Here is a 25,563-nt window from a genome sequence, read left to right on the forward strand (position 1 = left end):
GTAGAATGTTTTATTCTAATCTACAAGAATATAATGGTACTATATGTGCTGACATAGGAAGATACTCAATATAAATGGCTAAGTGAAGAAAATAAGAGAGAAAAGTGGTAAATTGGTATGTGCAAAGAAAATTCATGGAAGAATAAAAAAGTAACCATTAATAGTTGTTAACTCTAATCAAAGAGGTTGAGGATTTTGGAGGGGAAGGAAGCTCTTCTTCATTTCACTTAATAGTCAGAAGACTGTCATGGTCAGGTTCATGCGTCAACTTGGCAAAATGGTGGTACCTATTTGTCTGGTCAAGCAAGTGCTGGCCTGTCTGTTCCAATGAGGACATTTCATAGAATTAAATCATTTTCACGTCAGCTACATCCACAGCTGATTCCATTTGTAATCAGCCAAGGGGAGTGTCTTCTGCAATGAGTGATGCTCAATCTAATCACTGGAAGCCTTTTAAGGAGGATTCAGAAGAGACAGGCTCTCTTCCTCTTTCAGCTGGCAAGCCTCTCCTGTGGAGTTCATCCAGACCCTCCAATCAGAATCGTCGACTTCACAGCCTGCCCTGCGGGTTTTGGACTCTGCGTTCCCGTGAGCATGTGAGACACTTTTATATATTTTATATTTGCAAGTGTTCCCTGTTGATTCTGTTTCTCCAGAGAACCCTAACTGATACATTGAGATGTTAGCCATGATTGTAGTTTTCTTTTCAAAATATCTTTGAAATGAAATAAATTAACTTGAATTGAAAAAATATAAAGTGTTATAAACAAATAATTAAAGAGGGGAAAAAAGCCGAACAGCAAGCTTTCTTTCAAATGGGAACTCATAAATATGTTATAACTTATTGGATAATTTGAATTGCATAAAGTAATAGATTGAGAAATTATTTTCAAAATTATGAATGAATAGCATCTTGAGGCTAAGGATATGAAAGCAGGCCTTACTTCATCCACATAGCTAAAACAGATGGTGATGACTTGAATAGTTCAAGAATGGGAAATGACTCTGAAAATATCTATTCTTTGCAAACTTAATGACCATGAGTAGCCATATTCCAAGAAATCTGAAGAATATACCTAAATAGTCTAGCAAATTAGTAACAAAATACTTCATAGAACTAGTAAAATAATCCATACAATCATATAAATAATAGAATAATGCAAAATTATAGATGTAATATTAAATTAATTTAACTATTCAGTGGTTAAGAGCCTAGCAATAAAGATCCCTGGATTAATATCCTCACTCTCTTATTTACTAGTCTGGTGATCTCCACCTTCAGAATGTTGTTCAAATTTTCTGATCATCAGTTTCTTTAATTGTTAACATTCGATGCTAAAAATGAAATGAGTTGTCTAAATGCCTACCACAAACCTAGACTACAGCAGCCATCCACTTTATTCCTATATATGATTGTGATATTCCAATTTCTAAGGATGATAAATAGATAGATAGGTGGGTAGATAGATATGATAGATAGACAGGCATACTATACAGAATTCACATATAAAATGATTTGATACTATTTGTAGTCTGTTGCACTTTGTCTTTTTCAAAGGCTATAGTATATAACACTTAGCTTTAAAAAACATAAAATAACTCTACATTAGAAATGGTCCTGTTATTTAAGTTAAATTCTCTTTTTAGTTTGTCTCTTTACACAGAGCAATATGTCCTTGATTTGTAGTAATCACTACCTTTCTTTTGAAATTTTTAACCTTCATATGATTGTAGACATTGACATGTTCCCCCTTAGTCATCACTTAAAGTAGAGCAATTTCATCTTTTTCATCTGTTCTCACATGTCAGTCCTCCAGCACTCTTTATCATTGTGTTAATCCTCTATGACCTACTTCCAGCTTGCCTATATTTTTCTGTTAATGTGGTACCCACAGATGAAAGCAGTATTACAGATCAAGTCTCTCTGGGGTCTATAAATAAGAGCTATCAGCCTCAGCCTTGTAACTCTGTGTTTGTTAGCAGTTAAAATTCGCTTTGCCTTATTTTTCCATATAATAAACCAGGCCAACATCCTATTTTCTCATATCCACTACAACCTCAATTTATTACTACTTTTGCCTATAGTTCTTTTCTTCAGATGCTTAGGTATCACACTGCTTCTAGCAGAATTAGAGGTTATTTTTACAAACTAAAGATGAATGAATTTCCATGTATTATGCTTTTTATATTAATCAAAAGATACCTTTTAGATAGGAAACTGTATCAGCCAGGGTCCCAGTAAATAGCAAAAAGAAGGCATGCCCAAAATAAGATAATTACTGAAGTGTTTATTTACAAGGATCTACTTACAAAATGTATTTACAAAGTGTAAATGCAGAAAAATGCCATAAGGACCATTGCTACAAACTGACCACTTCTGAGGTGTCACCACCCCTGGAAGGATGAGGAAAGGGAACAATTATCAGAACTTGGTGGCAAAGAATATCATAGTTTACTAGCTCAAGAAGGTCTGGAAATCAGAGGGCATGAGAACTATTATATTTTATTCAAGTCAGTCTTCTAGAGCACAGAACAAGGTGCAGAAGGGTGGAAAGTGGATCTGCAGGAGCAAATAGAAAATAGAGATTAAGGGTTTAGAATTTATAATCTTTATTATTTAGGTACTTCATTTGAGCATTTGTAATTTAAAATATACATGTGTATGTTTCTATATAAATATCCCTTCTTGATGCTAACTGACTTTCTATTGCCTAGTCTTTTATAATCACAGTTTCAACCAGAAGAATTAAAATATCTAAGGCCTGTGAGTTCTGAGCCAGTGGAAGTGAGTAATAAGAAAGATTGAGCTTATCAATAGAGGATTAAGAAAGAAACAATCTTTTTTGAGGTTAATTATAAGTTTGCATTTGTGACTTTTTTACTGTAGACCTTTGTCTGCAATATAAACTCAAGAAACATTTCGTCAAAAGAGAATCTAGAACTAGGAATGTATATCAAAATCAGTGGGAGGGAGTGATGTCATCAACATGACAACCTAAGACAGCCCCTAAAAAACTTTCTCAGAGCGCAGGCCACAGTGTCTCATCAGGCAGAGTTCTCACCTGCCATGCCAGAGACCTGGGTTTGATTCCCCGGTGCCTACAGATGCAAACAAACAAACAAACAGACAACTTTCAGAGACTCAGGAAATAAAAGGACAAATTCCATTTGCTTAGAATTCAGGAGGATGGAAGAGGCTGGAGAAGGATTCCACAAATGCTGAGTCAGAGAAAGAGATAAATATCACATAGGAAACTTTCATCCTGGGCCCCCCAGTATACTTCCTTTCTCCTTACTTTGTCCAGTACAGCTTGGCAGTTTCTCAGAGACAGTGACCTGAATCTCTTCCACTTCCCACCAGGGACACTGATTATTAAGCCACTCTCAGCAGTGAGTTAGAACTGCACACATATCCAGGAACAGGGAATCAAGTCCACAGAGACTCAGGAAGGAATATAAGACACTGAGGAGTGCTGCATACAAATGGGTCTCCACAGAAACGGAAAAGAAAGAGTGTGTGATAGACAGTGGCAACCAATTGGTGTGCACTCTTAATTTACTTACTGTCGAAATGGACATCTAAACACAAAACAGAACTTTCTGGAGCGACTCACATTTCTGGATTGACTCCATCTGGCTCCCCAGGGATTGGATGCCCTAATAAGGAAGAAACCAGAGGCAGAAAAGCCTTACAAACGAAAAAGAGAGTCTGGTAAGTGGAACTGCTGTAAAACAGTAGAGTCCTAGAACTGAAAAGTGTAAGAAAAATGGGACACTGAGGGAGAAAATTCAAACAAATCATAGGAGCTAGGGAGAAAATTATATGCACACACAAAAAAAGACAGAACAAATCAAGATTCCTGGGGAAGGAACAAAGGAAAGGAAGCTTTCTCCTAGAGATGAAACAATTCCACAAAAAGTACAATCTTAAAAATTGTACCACATATCTAGAGTATGAAGCAGATAAAGAACAGCTGAGAAAATCTGATCAGGTAAACTCACACTATTCTAAAAGCCCAAATTAAGTTAGACCAAGCATCAGAGAAGAGCCTTAACACAAAGTCAGTCAACAATATGACCCCAAATAAGAGGAAGAAACTGACCTTCAGATTTAATTCATCAAGATAATAAGATGTTCAAACATTAGCAAAAGGTTACAAGCCATACTAAGAAACGGGAAAATATGGCTCAGCCATTGAAAAGAAATTAAAACTATAGAGGAGACAGAATTTGGAACAACTAATCAAAGAAGTTCACACAAATCCCCTAAATCAATTTAAGTAGATGAAGGATAATATGCATAAAAAGAAAAAGGATACCAGGAAGAAAATTAAGAATAATTTGAAAGTATAAAAGAAATATAACAGAAGTTATGGGGAAGAAAAGCACAATATTAGATATTAAAAATACACTAGAGGCATACAAAAAAAGATTTGAATAGGCAGAAGAAAGAATCAGTGAATTAGAAGACAGGGCAATGAAAATCAGACAGTCAAAAGAACAAATAGGGAAAACAATAGATAAACTTGATCACTGTCCCAGGGATTTCAGCAACAGCATGAAGAATGCATGAAGAATAATTTTACCATTATTTCCTCCATACATGTCATGAATATCCTAGAATGAGAAAAGAAGGGAAAAGTGGCTGAAAGAATATTGGAGGAAATAATGGTAAAAAAAATTTCCAAATCTTATCATAGACATAAATATACATGTTCAAGAAGCTCAGTGCACTCCAGACAGAATACTAATAGACCTACTCAGAGACACATACTAATCAGAAAGTCAAATGCCAAAGATAAAAATGTATCCTGAAAGTAGCAAAAGAAATCAATTTGTTACCTACAAAGGATCTTCAATAAGACCAAGTATTGATTTCTATCAGAAACCTAGAAGAAGGAGGCAGTGGTATGAGATATTTAAGGTACTAAAAGAGAAAAACTGCCAGCCAAAATCCTTTATCTGGCAAAACTCCTTCAAAACAAGAGTGAATTTAAAATATTCAGGGATAAATGGAAACTGAGAGTTTGCCAACATAAGACCTGCCCACAGGAATTACTGAAGTTCTTAAAGTTGAAAGGAATATACAGGAGAGAATGGCCTGGAGTAGTGTGAATAAATGAAGATCATTGGCAAGGGTAAGTAAAAGGGTAAATGCAAAACCCAATAGTACTGTATCCTTAATATACAACTCTACTTTATAATTTGTATAAGGTTCAGAATCCAATTGAATAAGAAAAAGGCACATTTCCTGATAGTGGACATACAAAATATAAAGTGGTAAAGTGGGACAAATACAACAAAAAGAGGGAAAAACAGAAAGATATGGAAGCAGAGAAAATGTATGCTATTGAAGCTATTGGTATCTTTTCAAGTTAGTAAGTTATAGATATAAACTTATGTTAGTGTAAAATAGACCCCAGGAAAACCACAAAGAAAATGTTTTAAATAAATGCAGAAACAGACGTGGAAAAGGGATCAGTCAGATATGTCACAAAAGATCAACTATACACAAAAAGAAGTTGCAATAAAGGAAAACATGGAAAAAAAGATATTGACCTATAAAACCAAAGGACAAAATGATTGTTGTAAGCCCTATCTTTACAGTAAGAACCCTGAATATGAGTGGATTAAACTCCTCAATCAAAAGATACAGATGGGCAGAATAAATTTAAGAAGCATGGTCCAACTGTATCGTGTTAGCAAGAGATTCACCTTAGACCTAACATACAAAATGAAAGTGAAAGGTTGGAAAAAGATGTTCTATGCAAATAGTAACAAAAAATAACTGGAGTAGCTATAATAATATTAGACAAAATAGACTTTATGTCAGAAGCTGTTAAAAGAGACAAAAGAAGAACATTATATATTAATAAAAGGGGCAATTCACCAAGAAGAAATAACAATCATAAATATTTATGAACCTAACCATGGAGCCTCAGAATACATGAGGCAAACACTGGGATAACTGAAGGAATAAATAGATGCTTCTACAATAGTTGGAGACTTCACTATACCACTGTCATCAATAGATACAACATAAAAAAAGAAACAGAGAGCATAAGTAATATGATAAATGAACTACCTAATAGACATATGGAACATTGCAAAACAAAGCAGCCAAAACTTCTCAAGTGCACATGGATCATCCTCTAGGATAGACCATATGTTAGGTCAGAAAACAAGTCTTGATAAATTTAAGAAGACTGAAATCATACAAAATGTCTTCTCTGACCACAATGGAATGAAGCTGGAAATCAATAACAAGCAGAAAACTGGAAAATTAACAAAGTTATAGAAATTAAATAACACACTCTTAAACCATCAGAGAGTCAAGGAAGAAATTATAAGGGAAATCAGGAAATATCTGAAGATGAAGAAAAATGAGAACAGCACAGTAAAATTTAGGAATGCAATGAAGGCAATGCTTAGATGGAATTTATGGCAATAAATGCCTACTATGAAGAAAGAAGAAAGAACTAAAATCAAAGACCTAATTGCACACCCAGATGAAAATAGAGAAAGAATAGCAAACTAATCCTAAAGTAAGAGAGGGGAAGAAATAACAAAGATTAGAGCAGAAATAAATGACATTAAGAATTAAGAAACAACTGTGAGAATTAAATAAACCATAAGTTGGTTCTTTGAGAAGATCAGCAAATTTGACATGCCCTTAGCTAGACTGACAAAGAAAAAATGAGAGAAGCTGAAAATAAATAAAATCAGAAATGAGAGAGGGGACATTACTACCAACCCCACAGAAACAAAAAGGATCATAAGAAGATACTATGAATAACTGTATGCCAACAAGAAAAATAATCTAGTTGAAATGGACAAATTCCTAGAAACACATGAACAACCTACACTGACTAGAGAATAAATAGAAGACCTCAACAGACCAAGATTGATGCTGATTCAGTCATCAAAACCTCCCAAAAAAGAAAATCCCAAAACCAAATAGCTTCACAGGGAATTCTAACAATGATTAGAAGAAAAATGAATACCAATCCTGCTCAAACTCTTCCAAAAGATTGAATGGGATGGAACACTATCTAACTCATCCTACAAGGCGAATATCACCCTAATACCAAAGCTTGCTAAAGATACTACAAGAAAAGAAAATTATAGACCAAATTCTCTTATGAATATAGATGGAAAAATACTCAATAAAATACTTTCAAATTAAATCCAACAGCACATTAAAAGAAGTATATACCATGATCAAGTGGATTTTATCCCAACTGCACAAAGGTGATCTTGCATAAGAAAATGAATTTATATAAACAACACATTAACAAAATGAAGTGAAAAAAATATATGATCATATCCATTGATGCAGAAAAAGCATTTGACAAAGTCCAGCATCCTTTCATGATAAAAACAATTTGAAAGATAAGAATAGAAGGAAACTTTCTCAAATAATTAATGGAATATATGAGAAACCCACAGTAAACACTGTACTCAATGGTGAAATACTGAAAGCTTTCCCTCTAAGATCTGGAACAAGACAAGGATGCCCATTGTCACCACTGTCATTCAACATTGTCCTGGAAGTTCTACCCAGAGCAGCTAAGCAAGAAAAAGAAATAAAACTCATCCAAGGTGGAAAGCAAGAAATGAAAGTTTCACTATTTACAGATGTCATGATATTACATATTGAAAGTCCTGAAAAATCTACCACAAAGCTACTGAGTTGATAAATTCAGGGATCGGTGGAGTACAAGATTAACATGAAAAGATCAGTAGTGTTTCTATACATTAGTAATGAGCAAGCTGAGAGAAAATCAAGGAAAATAATTCCATCTAAAAAAGCAACTAAAAGAATCAAATACCTACGGATAAATTTAATCAAGGTGTAAAGGGACTTATATATAGAAAACTACTAAAAACTGTTAAAAGAAATCAAAGAATACATAAATAAATGGAAGAACACTATGTGTCCATGGACTGGAAGACTAAATATCATTGTGATGTCAATGAAATCAATGAAATGATTTACATCTACAATCCAATCTCATTCAAAATTCCCAGAGCCTACTTTGCAGAAATGGAAAAGTCAATTATCACATTATTTGGAAGGTGTATTAGTTTGTTAAGCTGCCAGAATACAATATGCCAGAAATGGAATGTTTTTTTTAAGATGAGAATTCAACTAATGGTGCTGGGAGACTTGGATATTCATTTACAAAAGAATAGAGGGCCCCTATCTCACACCTTATATAAAAATTAACTCAAATTGATCAATGATCTAAATATAAGAACAAGGACTACAAAACTCCTAGAAGAAAATATAGGGAAGCTTCATCAGAATCTTGTTTTTGGCAATGGTTTCTTAGAGTTTACACCCAAAGCACAAACAATGAAAGAAAAAAATAGATAAATGGGACTTCAACAAAGTTAAAAACATTTGTGCTTCAAAAGATTTTATCAGAAGAATTAAAAGAAAACTATTTAATGGAAGAAAACATTTGGATACCACATATCCAATAAGAATATTTATATATTCTGGACATTATAAAATGTTTCTATATAAAGAAGTCCTACAATTCAAAAACAAAAAGACCAACAATTTAAAAACTGGCAGAAGGCTTGAATAAAAACTCTTCCAGAGAGAATATACAAATGGCTATAAAAGCACGTGACAAGATGTTCGATATCACTAGCTATTGGGGAAATGCAAATAAAAATCACAATGAGGTGTCATCATTTCACACCCATTAGAATCACTACTATTAAAAAAAAACAACAGAATCTTGAAGTGTTGGAAAGGGTGTGGAGAAATAGAAACACTCATTCAATGAACAGTATTTTCATTGGTGGGAATGTAAAATGGCAAAGCCACTGCAGAAGACAGTTTGGCAGTTCTTCAGGAAGCTAAGTATAGAATGACTCAGGAATCCTGCTACTAGGTCCATTCTAGAAGAATTGAAAGCAGGGAGTTGAACAGACATTTTCATACTGATATTCACAGTAGCATTATTCACACTTGCCAAAAGATGGAACCAACCCAAGTGTCCATCAATCAATGAATGGATAAACAAAATATGGAGTATACGTACAATGGAATATTATTCAGACATAAAAATGAACTCCTGGTGCATGTGACAATATGGATGAACCTGGAGGACATTATATTGAGTGACATAAGCCAAACAAAAAGACAAATATTGTATGATCTCACTGATATGAACTAATTGTAATAAGCCAACTCATAGAATTCGAATCTAGCATATGGGTTACCAGGGGATAGATTGTGATTAGAGAATGGGAGTGGATGCTTAATTTGTAGAATTTCTATTTAGATTGATTGCAAAGATTTGGAAATAAGTAATGCTGATGGTAGCACATTATTGTGAGTGTAGTTAACAGTACTGAATTATATAGGTGAATGTGGTTAAAAGGGGAAATTTTAAGTCATATATATTATTTGAATAAAAAAAAGAAACAGAATAGGACTGAATAACACAGTGAATCCTATTTTAAACAATGGACTATAGTTAATAGTACAAGTATAAAAATGTTTTTACATGAATTGTAACAAATATATGGCACTAATACCAGTTGTTAATAATAGGGTAGTATATAGGGGAAAATCCACCTCATATAAACTCTGGATGATAGGTAATAGCACTATTTCTATAATCTTTCATCAATTGTAACAAAGATAAGTACTGTTAATAAAATAGTACAATTACAAATAAGTGGTATCACCAATTGTAACAAGTGTGCCATGCCAATGCAAGTTGTTGTTGGTGGGGTGGTGAATAAGAATCCTATATTTTATGCACAATTGTTCTATAAATTTTCCTTAATAAAATTCTTTTAAAATCAATGGGGTAATACTCAAAATACACAGGCCCACGCTCACTATCAGGTCTCCTAAGTAAGGATTTCTAGATTGAAGCCACTCCACAAATGATTCTGGTATGTGAACCTGATTAAAATGCATGCCTTAGTTGGGACAGTTTTACAGACATAGAACTGAAAACTTGCAATTTAATAAATTCCCTTTATAAATGCCAACGTATTTCTGGTATATTGCATTCTGGCAGCATTTAGCAAACCAAACAGATTGTGGAACCAGGAGTGGGGTGCCGCAGTTTGCAAATACCAAACATGTTAGGATGACTTTTTAAATGGATAAGGGGAAGATTCTGGAACAGTTGTGAGGAGTTTGATAGAGAAGGCCTAGATTTGAAGAGGATGTTGGTAGAAATATGGACACTAAAGGTGCTCCCAATGAGGCCCTAGACAGAAATGATGAATGTATTATTGCAAACTGGAAGGAAGGTGACCCTTGTTTTAAAACAGTAGATAATTTGACAAAATTGTGTCCTGGTATTAGTTGGAAGGCAGAATTTGAGAGGGATGAACTTGGATTTTTAACAGAAGAAATTTCCCAACTAAATGTGGAAAATGCAGCCATCCTCTTCCTTGCAGGTAATAGGAAAATGGGACAGGAAAGAGATAAGTTGAGAACTGAACTCTTAGGTACAAAGAAAAGAGAAATTGATGAGCTGGAAAAATTCTGGGCCCCCAGGAAATAAGACCCCAGAGGTTAGTGCCCCACATGGGGATTTAGCCAAACACGGAACCAGACCCATTTCAGAAAAAGCCAGAATTGGAGATGGAGTTATCTAGAAAGAATATGTGGAAAGTCCTATTGTCTGATGAATTTGATCCCTGTGTGCTACATGGAAAATCAACAAATTTTTTGTGAGATCTGTATAAATGGAATCACAGCAAGTCTGCATTAAAAGGGTCAGAAAAAGGGCAAATTGAATGAAAAATGACTTCTAAGGCAGAAACATGGAAGCTAAGATTTGGAGTCAGAAAATCTTGGGCCAGGAGAGCAGACCCACCCATGCATGTGGAGAGGGCAGGCCTTCTGCTTCATTGCTCAGAAAGAGTTTTGCCAACCCAAGCCTCAGAGAGGGTAGAGTGCAGAACCAGGGATTGGGGGAAGCCTGGATGCAACCCCTTTGTTCTAGAGGGCTTGAGTGTGTGCCTTGGAGATGGCAGAGGTCCCAGGTACAGCCAAATGTATGGAGAGCGTGGAGTCAAGTAAAATATGGTCCATACAATGATCTCCAGTGTTGTAACCTTCACCCCAGCATTGGGAGAGACCAGAGCTGCTGTGTAGACTCTTGGAAAAGCTTGGACTGCTGCTTTCTAAAGCCCTGATGATAAATGATTCTCAGATTTTGAAATCCCATAGAGTTTGCCCTGCAGGGTTTCAAACTGTTTGGGTCTGATGACCCCTGTTTTCCTTTTGATTTCTCTCTATGGCAATAGAAACATGTATCCTGTTACAGTCCCTCCTTTGTATATTGGCAGCAGATAACTTGTTCTGAGTTTCACAGGTCCAGAGCCACAAAATTTTTTGCCTTGGAACAGACCAAGCCTGTAACTAACTTTGATGAGATTTTGTACTGCTTCTGACTTTGTACTGCATTTGCAGTGTTACTGGAATGGCTTAAAGCTTTCGTGATATTGTAATTGAATTCATGTATTTTGTATGGAAAGAATGTGCCTTTGGGAGTTTGGAGGACAGGATGTGCTGGCTTGAAAATGTTGTGTACCCCAGAAAAGTCATCTTCTCTTAATCCTCATTCAGTATTGTTTAGGGTGGAACCCTTTGATTAGATTGTTTCCATGGAGATATAACCACTCAATTGTGAGTGTGACCTTTTGATAAGATGGAGCCATGACTCTGCCTATTTAAAGTTGTTCTGTTAGTTTACTGGAGTCCTTAAAAAGGGAAAACATTTTGGAGAGAGTTCAGAATTGACAGAGCCAACATGAGACTCAGACATTTGGAGATGCAGATAGAAAATGCTCCCAGAGAAGCTGTTTGAAACCAGAAGCCAAAGGACCCATCAGATGCTAGCCATGTGCCTTTCCAGCTGACTGAGGTATTATGGACCCTCAGCCTTCCTCGAGTAGAGATATCTTTCTCTGTGATGCTTGAGTTTGGACATTTTTAAGGCCTTAGAACTGTAAACTTGCAATTTAATAAATTTCCTTCATAAAAGCCAACCCATTTCAGGTATATTGCATTCTGGCAGCATTTAGCAAACCATAACAACCCCCTTTGACAATTACAATGTCAAGCACTATCCCCTCTTTCCCTCAGATACTCTGCTACATGCCTATTAGGAACTACTGATTAAATTATAGAAAAGAAATATGTGATCTCTTTAGAATTAAAGCTAATGCTTAGCAATGCTTAGCATCAAAGACTATTAGTCAAAGGACACTTCAAATATAGTTTGAAATAAATTTGTTCACTGGATATTAATCAATTAAAAAACCCTCTGAAAATGCTCAGGTCTACCAATAAGGCATGCACAGATATATTAGCAGAGAATGGAAACTTTTCCATCGAAGAGTTGAATAAATCAATATAGATAATCAATTATGTCATAGCATAAGAGTTTTGCCAGCAAAACACACACACACACACAAAACTAATATAACTCAGTTTATTTTAATAGTGGTTGTATAATGTGTTTTAAGCTCCTTTGTCAAAATGAGAGTGCGATTATAGAAATCCAGAGCTCTAAGATTGCTTAGCAAGCAAATATCAGGGCTAACCCCTTCATTTTACACATAAGAAAACTGAGATCCAAGTGATCGACTGTATACTTACTTTGGGGTATGAGTAATTCCAACATTAGCCTTAAAAGGAAAATATATTACAAACTTCTTAAAGACAGATGTTACCTGATAATTCTTTAGTCTGAGTTAACAGACTCATAAAACACATGCTTATAACATATGCACTTGACATTAAAAATATCACTAAACACTCGGCATTACAAGTCAGTGGGCCAGGATTCTAGAGCCACATTTATCATTAAGAAGCTGCGTGACCTTGAAAATCATTTAACTCTGTTGTATGAATGTCTGGAAATTTAAGATCTTCAAAACTGGGGATTCTGCAACCACAGGATCTTTTTATCATGGAAATTGCCATTTATTTGTGAAGCAAACATTCATTAACTCCCTTCTCTGTGTTGGGCACTATGCCAGATCCTAAAGCTGCAAAATTAAACATTAAAAATACAGAATCTTTTGTCCTTAATATATCATTTGGTAGGAAAGATAGGCAATAGTAGAAATTCTCCATCATGATGAGTCTCACTTCCTTGCCCTAGAAACCATAGTTACTGACTGGGAAATTTGAGACTATTCATTGTAAGCCTGACTTCAAGAGTTCTACCTCATAGCCTTCTCTTTATCTTGTTAGAAATGGATCTTGTTTGACAGACAGGTTTTTAAATGCAGCCAAGCCCCAGAGCCTGGACTCCAGTGGCTCTCACCAAAGACAACCAAGGCTACAGATCCTGTGGTCTGCAAAATCCTGATTCTTGTCAGTGCTCTTTACTTTGTTAATTTTATTGGCTTTTCAATTGCAAGGAATCTAGTTTAAAAAGGTTAACCCCAAAAGTGATCTACTCAGTTTTTACCCCCACAATCACTCTAGGTGAAGTCATCAGCCAAGAAATACTCAGGAGGTCCATGCCATATTTTGGAATCAAACAGAACTAATTATAAAGACTGCTCTTTTTTCTTATTAACTGTGGATTTCAGGTAGGATATTTAACTACTCTAGGTCTCAGTTTTCATTCTATAAAAGAATTAGAATAATTCCTAAATCATTAGATTGTTGTCAGGATTAAACTAGATTATGTCAATAAGTACTTGTCAATAGTGACAATTATAACTAATAAAAAGAATTATTATTATTATTATTGTCAATAGAAACATTGAAATATTTATGGTGATGTAAAATAACTCCATTATTTTAGCTATATAAATATAGACAATATAGCTATAGAGTTTGAGAACACTGTCTCTGAAGATACTGCATAAATTCAAATTATGCTTTTGCTATTTGTTAGCCAAGTGACCTCAGGTAATCACTTAACTATCTGTGCTTCTAATTACCCATCTGTGAAAGTGGACACTAATAGTCCCTACCTCAAAGAGTTGATACAGGAATAAAATGAGTTAATATATCAAAAGCTTTTGAAACAATAAATCATTTAAATGTCAGATATTATTATGAGGGTTAGAAATGTAGGAGGAAAAAGATTGCATAAAATTGTGTTAGATGGATAAAGATGGTGGAATAAGATGCTTCAGGACTCTATCTCCCACAAAAACTTTGAACAACCAGCAGGAACTGGCAGATACATTTTGCTTAAAGCTCTATGAAACAATTAAAGGACTGCAATCCCAGGGTAAGGGCCAATCACAAAAAAATGCTACTTAAAAGCAGAAGGATCTTGTGGACTATGGCTGGCTCCACCCCCACCCCTCCCTGGCTCTGTATGAAGCTGACTGGCTCTCCCAGTACAGATCCCTGGTCCTAGTTCCAAAAAGAGCAGAGTAAACCTGTGCACACAGTGAGAACATGTATGTCTGGTCCAATCTGTCTGATGGTGACATGAGGCACTCACCATTCCAGAACTTGCCCTGCAGTAGAAGGCAGCTCACTGAGCTCTCCTACAGAATGTTGTGGGAGAACTGGATGCCTGAGACAAGGGATAGCTGGTTGTAGGACATACAGTGCAGTGCCAGGACTGTGAAGAAACTGTTTCCTCAAGAAAAAGGACATTTGGAAACATGTAAACAGTGGAATTCCTAGGGCCACACTAACATGCCCAAAACAAGATGCATGCTCTGGAAGGATCAGGGAGGCCACCATGCTTTGGTTTAGAGCTAGTCCCTAAACTCATTGTATGGATAAACTGTGAACTGTGAATGAGAGCACACATAGGTCAATCCACAAAGACTGCAAAAGGTGTTTTCTTTTTTACCTTCTTTTTCTTGTCGTTAAACTGTTAGCACTCAAGGAAAGCTCTGTTATAAAAATACCTGGATACAAGTTTAAGGAACAGGTGGCTCAGAGTCAAAATACCAGCGATAGCACATTAAAATATCAAAATATCCAAGTTTCTACAAAAGATTGCAAAGCATACAAAGATACAGGAAGCACTGGCCCAGGCAAAGGAGATTAAACATTAGAAACTGTTGATGAGGAGGACCAGACCGGGGAATTACCAGACAAAGACTTTTAAAAACTGTCCTAAATATTCTCAAAGAGCTAAAGGAAAATGGGGCGGGGGGGGGGGGGAGAGGGAAGAATAAAGGAAATAAGAAAATGATTGAAGAAAACATTAATAGAGGTGGAAATTTTGAAAAGGAACCAAACAAAGCTCTTTGGTAACAGAAATTTAAAATTGTTTGGAGGGATTCAACAGTAAATTGGAGCTGGCAGATTAAAGAATCAGAGAACCTTTGTAAAATAAGACAATCGAAATCATCTCATCTGAAAAGCAAAAAGAAGAAAGAATGAAAAAAACTGAACACTCTGAGGAACCTACGGGACACCATCAAGCATACCAATATATGCACTGTGGGAATCCTAGAAGGAGATGAAACAAAGAAAGGGGCAGAGGGAATATTCAAAGAAATAATGGCTGAGAACTTCCCAAATCTAATGAAAGGTATGAATGTACACATCCAAGATGCTCAATAAACTCCTAACCAGATAAAATCAAATAAACCCACATCATGACATATATATATCATACTGTTGATATATATATATCAATCATACTGTTGAATGCCGAAGATAGATAAAAAACAATTTTGAGAGCTGCAAGAGAGAGAGCAATGTATAAGTATTTCAAAATAAAAAGCTTTTAATATCTCATCTAATATGTGTTTTTCTCATATTTTTATTTTTGAAAGTTCCATGAGAACAGAAAAACTATCTATTTTGCAAGCAACTTGTATCCCCACACATCCCACAGTATATAAAATGGATAGATGGATGGAAGACTGGAAAATGGATGGATGGATGGTAGGTAGAATGCGTGAATTTACCATAAGCCCTCATCATTCCTAGTATTTTATTAACTATGCTATTTACTGCTATTTCTGTACTTCTGAAATGTAGCAAAAATTGATGTTTATAATGTGAGATCCTGAAATGGCTTCTTAATCATTAAAAGATGATTATTTGTATGTGGCAATTCTCCATATGCCAAAATATTTTATTAACCAGAATATGCTATTCTTTGTTCAAGCCAGATATTTTTCATAGGAAACAGAGTAAATATCAATGTGCTGTTGATGACCTTTTATTATGTGTATATCCAAAGAAGAGCAAAACAAATAATTGCTGTATTTATTTTTAATTTGTTTCGTACTGCGCTATTTTGGAAGCATGTGTTTCCTTTATACTGATTCATTATGAGTTCAGATTACTAGAATGCTTTTGCCTTCTCTACTCCATACTTACCCTTCCACATCATCCTTAAACTCAGTAAATGGTTGAATATTGGATGGAATAACACAAGGCATAAAAGAAATAAGATATAATTTTTGTGTTTTTTTTTATGGGATCCTACATTAATCAGCACCCAGGAAGATTATACTTTTACCAACCTGTTTACTGAGTAATGTATGTGATATGACTTACTTTTGTATGGGTCTTCTGTCATGTGAGTAACTTACCACAGGCAAAAATTCAGCATTTACATGGGTATCTGCAAAAGTTTCAAAGATTATGTATATTCTTTATACAGAACTTGGCACAGTATTGGGTGATAATAAACCCCAAATGCCTGTGCAACAATTTAAAGATTCGTAAACAGAATTTGCCAAGCAAGGTAGGATGTCTAATTTTGTCCAATATAATAACAATCCCAGTAACACTATCAATATTACTCTGTTGTTTAAACCTCATATTTTATTGGCTTACCAGGCCAGGGGCATGTAACCTGAGATTAGCAGACCCTACAGTATTTGTAGATAGAAAATAAAGAGTCTGAAATTGTATATTAAATATGTGTGTCTCTATGTTTTTCTGGCAAACTATATGCAAGTTTCACTCTAAGTCCTTGCACTAAACATTTTTAAATTATTGATATCTTCAAATGATTACTTGACAATCAGGAGGAAGTGGTCCTGTGATTTAAAAGTGAAATATCTGCTATTCTATTACTTTTATTCACCTAAATTTACTGTTCAACCTAAACTGAATTAGTAACAATTATTAATAACGCTCTTTCCCATGTAACATGAAATAGATTATTTTTTTCATATTACTTTTTGTATGAACATTTTTTTCATATTCTTTGTATAAACAATATGCACATTATACATATCTAATCTGAATATTTAGGTGAGGAATAAATAGAATTTGGTTAATATTTCATAAGACAGTTCCTGGTGCAGTGAGTAGATATATTTAGCAACACTCTAAATTTTCCACTTGCTATTCATCTTTTACCAATAGAGCAGTCTGTTCTTCAATTTATTTTAGATTTTTTCTTAAGAATAGAAAAAAGAAGTCTAGCCATAATCTCTTGCTTAGCCCAGTGGCCTAGTCCTCTATATGTTTAAGTCATATAACAAAAAGCTGTCAAAAATAGAAGGAAGTCAGAAATATATATTCCTTCAAGTGGAATTTGCTTGAAAGTTCAAATGATTTACTCATTAATGAGCATTATTTGGCAAATCATGTGGTATATCCCACTTGGCAGTTTGTGTGGTATGGTATTTTAAGGTTTAAAGTTATGTGGTCCTAGAGTTAGAGAGTTCCTTAGACGTTAACTTGTCCAACCTCCACACTTCAGAGACTGCCTGTTAAGCCACATTAATAGGAATATTTCCATTTTCAGCTTGGATACATCCGGTGATAGAGAACACACTGCTTCAGGCAGTATTCCACTTTCCAATAAATTTAATAGCAGATTTTTATTTTGTGCCAAAATTTAATTCACTTTAGTTTTATGTTTTATTTTATTTTTGTTTTAGCAGCACAATTTGATATGCACACACACACACATGCACGCATACATTTGTATGATCAATTAATTTATTACAATGATGACATTATAGTATCAGAAGGGGAATGATCTTTTCAATAAATCATTCAATTTGATATACTGATAAGAACTTTGTTAAGAGGTTTTCATAAAAACTTATTGTGTCAACTGAAGTAAAACTTTTTAAATATTACAGTCACACAGAAAAATGTACAAATCATAAGTGTTTAGATTGATGAACATTATCTATAGATTTTTTGAAGATAATTTATAAAAAATATCTTTACAAAATTTATATTTTACAACATTAAGTTTTCTAATCCATAAACATGGTATCATTCTCCATTATTTAGGTCTTCTTTAATTTTTATCAATATTATGTTGTAGTTTTTCTTGAAGAGTTCTTGCACATTATCATTTGTTTTATTTTTAGGTATTATTTATATTTTTATTTTTATGTAATTTATTTTTTATGTTAAAGTCAATACTGTCACTTTAATGCTTCATTTTCTACTTTCCTTTCATTGGTATATTGAAGTGCAATTAGTTTGGTTTTTTTTTTTTTTTTGCATGGGCAGGCGCTGGGAATCAAACCCAGGACTCTGGCTTTGCAGGTATAATTGGTGTTTGAATACCAACCCTATATCTAATGACTTAATTTTAATACTCTTCTACAGTTAATTTTGCATTTTATGTGTATAATTTCATGCTAGCTATGAATAATTTATTTATTATATTATAGTAAATATAAAATTTATTGTATTATTTCTTAGTTTATCAACCTTACGTCTTTATTTTTGGCTTTTTGGTTATGCATTATCTATAGATTATTTGAAGAATATGAAAAAAAATTTAGTACAATGTCAAAAAAATGCTAGTGTACTGTTCAATAGTAGTGGCTGTTCCTGACATTCTTTTCTAAGTCTTCCTCTGAGATAAGGATTTCAACATTTCACCATTAATATGATGTTTAATCTTGGTTAACTTGACTATCCACATAAAAAAGAATAAAACTAGATCCTCACCTCACACATACACAAAAATTAACTTGCAAAGGGATGAAAGACCTATACCTAACAGCTAAAACTATAAAGCTTTTAGACAAAAGTATGCACACGTCTTCAGGACCTTAGATATGACCCCAAAACACAAAATATGAAAACTAGAGAGATTGGGCTTAATCAAAATTTAAAACTTTTATTCTTCAAAGGACACTATCAAGAAAATGAAGAGACAATTCACAGAATGGGACAAAACATTTGCAAATCATATAGCTGATATATAAAGGGCTAGTACCTAGAATTTATAAAAAGTCCTAACATATCAAAAATAAAAAGGCAAATAACTTATTTAAAAAATAGGCAAAGGATTAGAACAGATATTTCTCCAAGGAGCTTTATAAATGACCAATAAACACTTGAAAAGATACTGAACATCATTAATAATTAAGGATATATAAATGAAAACCACAGTGAAATCATATTGTACTCTCTAGGATGACTACAGTCAAAAAGCAGACAATAGACTTCCGGAGAAGATGGCGGCTTAGTAAGACGCACGGATCTTAGTTTCTCCTCCAGGACAGCTACTAGGGGAGTAGAAACGATACAGAACAGCTCCCAAAGCCATGACAGAGATAAAAAAGACAGAGTACCCCATGCTGGAACGGCTGGCTTGCTGAGAGAACCCGCTCTGGTGAGATCGCCGAGGGGCGCGGGTTTTACCGGGCGGGGCGGCAAATGGCCAGAGGCACTCCCTTCCCCCTTCCCGGGCCGGCTGGGAGAATTGGACAGGCAGTCACCTCAAACCGCGGCGGCTGGCGCCCACACCACGCGCAGGCCCCAGACCAACTGAGAGAATTGGATCAGAAACCCCCAGGCCGCGGAGAACGGTGACGGGGGGCCCCTTCCAAACCCGTGACTCTCCAGGAAAGTGCACTCTCCCGGGCGGGCCGCTGCAGCTGGTGCCCTCCCCCTACGCTTGGCGCCCCGGGCCGACTAGGAAATTCGGACGGGCGCTTTCCCGGGCTGCGGCGGCAAGTGACCCTCCCCGCGTTCGGACCCCGGGCCGGCTGGCACTCTTCCAAGCCACTTCGGCTGGTGAACCTCCCGGACAACGAGAGTTTTCCAGGGTTGAAGGACCCACAGCACCTTTTACTGGTGGGACCCGCAGACAAACGTGTGCCACGAGCGCCACCTATGGGGCAGGATAAGAAAAACAGAACCCAGAGATTTCACAGAAAAATCTTACAACCTTGTTGGGTCCGACACCCAGGGAAATCTGACTAAATGCCAAGACACCAGCAGCAGAAGATAACTGTCCACGCTCAGAAGATTGAGAATATGGCCCAGTCAAAGGAACAAACCAATAGTTCAAATGAGATACAAGAGCTGAGACAACAAATGCTGAATATATGAACAGAAATGGAAAATCTCTTCAAAAATGAAATCGATAAATTGAGGGAGGATATGAAGAAGACATGGGTTGAACATAAAGAAGAAATAGAAAAACTGAAAAAACAAATCACAGAACTTATGGAAGTGAAGGATAAAGTAGAAAAGATGGAAAAAACAATGGATACCTACAATGATAGATTTAAAGAGACAGAAGATAGAATTAGTGATTTGGAGGATGGAACATCTGAATTCCAAAAAGAAACAGAAACTATCGGGAAAAAAAGGAAAAATTTGAACAGGGTATCAGAGAACTCAAGGACAATACGAACTGCACAAATATACGTGTTGTGGGTGTCCCAGAAGTAGAAGAGAAGGGAAAAGGAGGAGAAAAACTAATGGAAGAAATTATCACTGAAAATTTCCCAACTCTTATGAAAGACCTAAAATTACAGATCCAAGAAGTGCAGCGCACCCCAAAGAGATTAGACCCAAATAGGCGTTCTCCAAGACACTTACGAGTTAGAATGTCAGAGGTCAAAGAGAAAGAGAGGATCTTGAAAGCAGCAAGAGAAAAACAATCCATCACATACAAGGGAAACCCAATAAGACTATGTGTAGATTTCTAAGCAGAAACCATGGAAGCTAGAAGACAGTGGGATGATATATTTAAATTACTAAAAGAGAAAAACTGCCAACCAAGACTCTTATATCCAGCAAAATTATCCTTCAAAAATGAGGGAGAAATTAAAACATTCACAGACAAAAAGTCACTAAGAGAATTTGTGACCAAGAGACCAGCTCTGCAAGAAATACTAAAAGGAGCAATAGAGTCAGATACAAAAAGACAGAAGAGAGAGGTATGGAGAAGAGTGTAGAAAGAAGGAAAATCAGATATGATATATATAATACAAAAGGCAAAATGTTAGAGGAAAATATTATCCAAACAGTAATAACACTAAATGTCAATGGACTGAATTCCCCAATCAAAAGACATAGATTGGCAGAATGGATAAAAAAAACAGGATCCTTCTATATGCTGTCTACAGGAAACACATCTTAGACCCAAAGATAAACATAGATTGAAAGTGAAAGGTTGGGAAAAGATATTTCATGCAAATAACAACCAGAAAAGAGCAGGAGTGGCTACACTAATATCCAACAAATTAGACTTCAAATGTAAAGCAGTTAAAAGAGACAAAGAAGGACACTATATACTAATAAAAGGAACAATTAAACAAGAAGACATAACAATCATAAATATCTATGCACCGAACCAGAATGCCCCAAAATACGTGAGGAATACACTGCAAACACTGAAAAGGGAAATAGACTCATATACCATAATAGTTGGAGACTTCAATTCACCACTCTCATCAATGGACAGAACATCTAGACAGAGGATCAATAAAGAAATAGAGAATCTGAATATTACTATAAATGAGCTAGACTTAACAGACATTTATAGGACATTACATCCCACAACAGCAGGATACACCTTTTTCTCAAGTGCTCATGGATCATTCTCAAAGATAGACCATATGCTGGGTCACAAAGCAAGTCTTAATAAATTTAAAAAGATTGAAATCATACACAACACTTTCTCGGATCATAAAGGAATGAAGTTGGAAATCAATAATAGGCAGAGTGCCAGAAAATTCACAAATACGTGGAGGCTCAACAACACACTCCTAAACAACGAGTGGGTCAAAGAAGAAATTGCTAGAGAAATTAGCAAATACCTCGAGGCGAATGAAAATGAAAACACAACATATCAAAACTTATGGGATGCAGCAAAGGCAGTGCTAAGAGGGAAATTTATTGCCCTAAATGCCTTTATCAGAAAAGAAGAAAAGGCAAAAATGCAGGAATTAACTGTCCACTTGGAAGAACTGGAGAAAGAACAGCAAACTAATCCCAAAGCAAGCAAAAGGAAAGAAATAACAAAGATTAGAGCAGAAATAAATGAAATTGAAAACATGAAAACAATAGAGAAAATCAATAAGGCCAGAAGTTGGTTCTATGAGAAAATCAATAAGACTGATGGGCCCTTATCAAGATTGACAAAAAGAAGAAGAGAGAGGATGCAAATAAATAAGATCAGAAATGGAAGAGGAGACATAACTACTGACCTCACAGAAATAAAGGAGGTAATAACAGGATACTATGAACAACTTTACGCTAATAAATACAACAATTTAGAGGAAATGGACAGGTTCCTGGAAAGACATGAACAACCAACTTTGACTCAAGAAGACATAGATGACCTCAACAAACCAATCACAAGTAAAGAAATTGAATCAGTCATTCAAAAGCTTCCTAAATAGAAAAGTCCAGGACCAGACGGCTTCACATCTGAATTCTATCAAACATTCCAGAAAGAATTAGTACCAATTCTCCTCAAACTCTTCAAAAAAATTGAAGCGGAGGGAAAACTACCTAATTCATTCTATGAAGCCAACATCACCCTCATACCAAAACCAGGCAAAGATATTACAAAAAAAGAAAACTACAGGCCAATGTCTCTAATGAATATAGATACAAAATTCTCAATAAAATTCTAGCAAATCATATCCAACAACACATTAAAAGAATCATACATCATGACCAAGTAGGATTCATCCCAGGTATGCAAGGATGGTTCAACATAAGAAAATCAATTAATGTAATACACCATATCAACAAATCAAACAGAAAAATCACATGATCATCTCAATTGATGCAGAGAAGGCATTTGACAAGATTCAACATCCTTTCCTGTTGAAAACACTTCAAAGGATAGGAATACAAGGGAACTTCCTTAAAATGATAGAGGGAATATATGAAAAACCCACAGCTAATATCATCCTCAACGGGGAAAAATTGAAAACTTTCCCCCTAAGATCAGGAACAAGACAAAGATGTCCACTATCACCACTATTATTCAACATTGTGTTGGAAGTTCTAGCCAGAGCAATTAGACAAGAAAAAGAAATACAAGGCATCAAAATTGGAAAGGAAGAAGTAAAACTATCACTGTTTGCAGACGATATGATACTATGCATCGAAAACCCGGAAGAATCCACAGCAAAACTACTAGAGCTAATAAATGAGTACAGCAAAGTAGCAGGTTACAAGATCAACATTCAAAAATCTGTAGCATTTCTATACACTAGCAATGAACAAGCGGAGGGGGAAATCAAGAAACAAATCCCATTTACAATTGCAACTAAAAGAATAAAATACCTAGGAATAAATTTAACTAAAGAGACAAAAAACCTATATAAAGAAAACTACAAAAAACTGTTAAAAGAAATCACAGAAGACCTAAATAGATGGAAGGGCATACCGTGTTCATGGATTGGAAGACTAAATATAGTTAAGATGTCAATCCTACCTAAATTGATTTACAGATTCAATGCAATACCAATCAAAATCCCAACAACTTATTTATCAGAAATAGAAAAACCAATAAGCAAATTTATCTGGAAGGGCAGGGTGCCCCGAATTGCTAAAAACATATTGAGGAAAAAAAACGAAGCTGGAGGTCTTGCACTGCCTGACTTTAAGGCATATTATGAAGCCACAGTGGTCAAAACAGCATGGTATTGGCATAAAGATAGATATATAGACCAATGGAATCGAATAGAGTGCTCAGATATAGACCCTCTCATCTATGGACATTTGATCCTTGATAAGGCAGTCAAGCCAACTCACCTGGGACAGAACAGTCTCTTCAACAAATGGTGCCTAGAGAACTGGATATCCATATGCAAAAGAATGAAAGAAGACCCATATCTCACACCCTACACAAAAGTTAACTCAAAATGGATCAAAGATCTAAACATTAGGTCTAAAACCATAAAACAGTTAGAGGAAAATGTAGGGAGATATCTTATGAATCTTACAATTGGAGGCGGTTTTATGGACCTTAAACCTAAAGCAAGAACACTGAAGAAGGAAATAAATAAATGTGAACTCCTCAAACTTAAACACTTTTGTGCATCAAAGAACTTCATCAAGAAAGTAGAAAGACAGCCTACACAATGGGAATCAATATTTGGAAACGACATATCAGATAAAGGTCTAGTATCCAGAATTTATAATGAGATTGTTCAACTCAACAACAAAAAGACAGCCAACCCAATTACAAAATGGGAAAAAGACTTGAATAGACACCTCTAAGAGGAGGAAATACAAATGGCCAAAAGGTACATGAAGAGATGCTCAATGTCCCTGGCCATTAGAGAAATGCAAATCAAAACCACAATGAGATATCATCTAACACCCACCAGAATGGCCATTATCAACAAAACAGAAAATGACAAGTGCTGGAGAGGATGCGGTGAAAGAGGCACACTTATCCACTGTTGGTGGGAATGTCAAATGGTGCAACCACTGTGGAAGGCAGTTTGGCATTTCCTAAAAAACCTGAATATAGAATTGCCATACGACCCAGCAATACCATTGCTGGGAATCTACTCAAAGGAATTAAGGGCAAAAACTCAAACAGACATTTGCACACCAATGTTTATAGCAGCGTTATTTACAATTGCAAAGAGATGGAAACAGCCAAAATGTCCATCAACAGACGAGTGGCTAAACAAATTGTGGTATATACACACAATGGAATATTATGCAGCTTTAAGGCAGGATAAACTTATGAAGCATGTAATAACATGGATGGACCTAGAGAACATTATGCTGAGTGAGTCTAGCCAAAAACTAAAAGACAAATACTGTATGGTCCCAATGATGTGAATCGACACTGGAGAATAAACTTGGAATATGTCATTGGTAACAGAGTTCAGCAGGAGTTAGAAACAGAGTAAGATAATGGGTAATTGGAGCTGATGGGATACAGACTGTGCAATAGGACTAGATACGAAAACTCAAAAATGGACAGCACAATAATACCTAATTGTAAAGTAATCATGTTAAAACACTGAATGAAGCTGCATCCGAGCTATAGGTTTTTGTTTTGTTTTGTTCTTACTATTATTACTTTTATTTTTTTTCTCTATATTAACATTCTATATCTTTTTCGGTTATATTGCTTGTTCTTCTAAACCGATGCAAATGTACTAAGAAACGATGATCATGCATCTATGTGATGATGTTAAGAATTACTGATTGCATATGTAGAATGGTATGATTTCTAAAAAAAAAAATGGACAGCACAATACTACCTAATTGTAATGTAATTATGTTAAAACACTGAATGAAGCTGCATCTGAGCTATAGTTTTTTTTATATATTTTTGTATTTTTCATTTTTATTTTTATTTTTTCTCTATATTATCATTTTATTTCTTTTTCTGTTGTCTTGCTATTTCTTTTTCT

General features: G+C 35.3%; 1 long non-coding RNA gene across 4 annotated transcripts in view; it reads left to right on the plus strand.

Annotated features, from left to right (window-relative positions):
• LOC143644274 (uncharacterized) overlaps positions 1-25,563 on the plus strand; it is a 262,187-nt gene that overhangs the window by 158,379 nt on the left and 78,245 nt on the right. For 2 of the 4 annotated variants that reach the window (XR_013156641.1, XR_013156595.1), the window contains exon 4: positions 496-596. This is a non-coding gene — a long non-coding RNA (uncharacterized LOC143644274). Of the gene's footprint in view, positions 1-495; positions 597-15,765; positions 16,102-18,427; positions 18,464-25,563 lie in introns of those variants that run through there. The other 2 variants (XR_013156591.1, XR_013156617.1) reach the window with 2 other exon arrangements.

Source organism: Tamandua tetradactyla, chromosome 1 (genome assembly GCF_023851605.1).
Source record: "Tamandua tetradactyla isolate mTamTet1 chromosome 1, mTamTet1.pri, whole genome shotgun sequence".
In the NCBI taxonomy this organism is placed as follows: Eukaryota; Metazoa; Chordata; class Mammalia; order Pilosa; family Myrmecophagidae; genus Tamandua; species Tamandua tetradactyla.